This window comes from Pinus tabuliformis, chromosome Q (genome assembly GCF_031772625.1).
Source record: "Pinus tabuliformis cultivar Carrire ecotype Pingquan chromosome Q, CPIR1, whole genome shotgun sequence".
Classification (NCBI taxonomy): Eukaryota; Viridiplantae; Streptophyta; class Pinopsida; order Pinales; family Pinaceae; genus Pinus; species Pinus tabuliformis.
The window spans coordinates 654998336-655001445 of record NC_142296.1 but is presented as its reverse complement, the minus strand read 5'-3'; the positions used below and the strand labels follow the sequence as shown (position 1 = coordinate 655001445).

The 3110-nt window shown below is 40.4% G+C and overlaps 1 long non-coding RNA gene across 7 annotated transcripts; it reads right to left on the bottom strand.

Moving 5' to 3' along the window:
- Nucleotides 1-240: 240 nt before the first annotated feature.
- LOC149221217 (uncharacterized) lies at nt 241-2199 on the bottom strand. Of its 7 annotated transcripts, none has more exons than XR_016248824.1 (3): nt 1388-2199; nt 1074-1158; nt 241-924 (listed from the first exon to the last, which is right to left on the bottom strand). It is a non-coding gene; the product is annotated as an uncharacterized LOC149221217 (long non-coding RNA). The 7 variants fall into 7 exon arrangements; XR_016248823.1 differs by having other exon boundaries at nt 1074-1150; XR_016248825.1 differs by having other exon boundaries at nt 1074-1150; nt 1446-2199.
- Between the last annotated feature and the right edge of the window lie 911 nt (nt 2200-3110).

The following is a 3110-nucleotide window of genomic DNA, read 5'->3' as shown; positions in this document are numbered from 1 at the left end:
ACATAAAGAAGATAAAACAATTTCTTGTGAAGTGGCCCCATCAGAAAAAGATTACAGATGAGAGGGTTTTAAAAAAAGGGTTGAAAATTAGTCGGAAGAGTTATATTTTAAAGAACTTATTGGTTTCTCAAGTGAGGATCATAAGGTTATAGTAATTGAGTTGGAGAAAAGGCAAATTGAAATAACCTTACTAGTTGAGAAGAAAACAACCCAAGGCTCAAAAGCAAAGCCTTTTACTGGACATGGGAGATGATAATATGAAAAAAAACACTAGTTGAAAAACCATAGAAAATTATAAAAATCATATGGAATGTGCATAGATTCGATGACATTATGATTTACAGTTTCAATGATCTAGCTAGAGTGAGTGTGGATTATTTTAGTGGTCTCTTTAAAATAAAGGCCCTTTCATCGCGTCGGTGTTAAAATAGATAGAATGAAGGAGAAAAACAACGATGTGCAATATTTATCCAAAAATGAAGTCAGGCAGAGCATAAGGTGGCTGAGAAATTTACAGGACAATTAGAATCAATTGAGTACACCTGAAAAATGTAATAAAATATGTTTTAATGTAAACTATTTTGATGCAATATGTATTAAAAGAAGAGACAAAGATTTCAATTACAAGAAAAGTTTTTCTTCTCAAATTCATGCCAGGAAATTTACGGGTTTGGATTCAGGTTATATGAAATATAACATACAATAAAAGAAATAATTTCATAAAAAGGAGTTAGCGATTAGAGGCGATTTTCTCTTGAAGGGAATGCGTAGGAGCGATTCCGTTGCAATTAGATAAATCTCAGTATTAAATTAATGATTTCGTCTGAGCAGGAATATGAATCACCTATTTAAAAACCTGATTACAAAATCGGATTCCACATCCAAGTAATAATCTTCCAATGATGAGCTTCAGAATATCCCGCACTGCACCATTGAAGGTGACTCGGGAAAGAAATAATAGGCTGACATCAAAGTTTACATATCTTACATGAAATTCCAATATGGTAGCCAAACATCAACCCATTGTTGGCAGCCATGATACGCGCTATGATAACTTAAGTTGTTATACGCACCTCAAAGTCGGCATTTGCAGACCCTACTGGGCCTGTAAATCCCCTGCCGACCATTCTTTCTGCCATATCATCTGCACCTAAAACACTTTACAAAATGTTAAAAGAAATATACAAATAGTTCTTTCATGCAAACAATCTGTAAGTCTTCCTCATTGGACAATACCCTCAAACTGAAATTCAAGCAGACAAACTCAAAATAAACCCTAACAGACAAACAAAAAATTAAGAAGGAATTCAACCGGACATAACCAAAATAAACCCTAATAGGCAAACCCAAAATAACCCTAGTAGATTGAGCCATGATAAACCCTTACCACACAACCACAACTAAAATTAATTCAATGCTTGGATCCCAGATGATTGTTTACGCACAAAATGTGAGCATTGACCTCGTCGGCTTTCTCCATTATCTCCTGCAAAACCAAATTCTCAACATCCTTTTCAGCCCCGACATTTTCATCTTCCTCAAGGTGCTGGAAATAATTTCCGTAAATGTACTTGAGGCAAAAATCATTTTCTTCCCCATAAAGCATGTGTGGCCATGTTATTGCCATACGTTATGGCCGGATTCTGACTTCTCTGTAGTGGCAACGCAAATGTGATGTTCCCCGAACTAAATTGAGCTTCAATTCATCCCTTTTCGCTTTAAATCATGCAAAATATCTTCAGTTTGAGGCTGCTCAACCACTCAACATTTCTCTTTTGAAAATGCAAAAGCCACACAAATCCTTGCAGAATATATTTTGTTCAAGGTTGCTCAACCTGAATGCATCGAGAGGAGATTTGGTACTCGAAATTTCTCTTCTGCAAATGCAAAAGCCACACAAAACCTAGGAACAATGCACAAAAAACCTTGCAGAATAATCAAAAACTCGCCACACAAAACCTTAAGTTTGTATGCTATCTTAACCCCAAGTCAAGGTTGGACATGGACATTACCCCTCTTCAGGCAGAGACATCAGCAGGGAGATCCACCTTTTGAATCATGTGCCCCTCTGATCTGGTGTGTTTCTGTCACTGTCTCGTTATTCAGATCAACCCTCTATCATTCACTAATTGGAGCTTCCACCATTAACCGCAGAATTAACAAAAATCCTACGAGTCGGCGCATCAAGGATAGTTATTGTCACGCCCCTACACCTGCGGTAGTCTTTCAACCGCTTATAGCGAGGTGCGGCACCACTGAACACTTTCTTTTCACCAATATTTATGTTCGTGGACTACGCCTTAACATTCCATACTTAGGTTTATTTTTGTTACCAAGTATTATTAATGTGCCTTTATACCAATGAACACCCATACACATTCATTATCAACAGCGTTATACAAGAAAAATGCACAACAGTATAAAGAGAGGGGCAACTCCCTGTAATATGAGTGCCCGAATATCAATATATGTATAATTTTTCACTTTTACAAAGTATAGACTAAGTCCTTGGGAAACCCCAAATTTATACTTAGCCAAATTTCCAACTTTGGCAAACTCAGTTGCCTAGCTCGTCGGCACCTCCGCACGGTCGCCGCACGACTCACCAACCCGTCGTTCACCTCGTCGCACATCTTCGCCGGTTCGCTCTTCGTTTGGTCGCAAACGCCCAAACCGTGTACACCTGCCCACACGCAGTCCCACTTGCCAACCTTTGGCAAATGCCCAAATCGTGTGAACAGCACGTAGTACCGCCTGCCCAACTCTACGACCTCTGGTTCCAACCTTCGTTCACCTTTGTACACACTTGCACGATGGGCGGGCGCTCACTCGAGCCACCAAGACACCCACGCCAAGACTTAGCACAAACGGGCGCCACACGTTCACCGTGCACGCCTCACCCGACCACCGGGCGCACCTTCACTCGCACCTTCGCCCAACACCAAGTGCAACGCTCTTCCACCGTGCGACTAGCCCAAGAATGGGCGCATGAGAACTGCGCCTTCTCCTCTTGTCTTTGCGCACTTAGAACTGCGCACTTCTTCCTTGTGCGAAGATGGGAAGTGATCGAATGTGTGTTTGAAATGCTCCAAACGCATCGCAATATATAT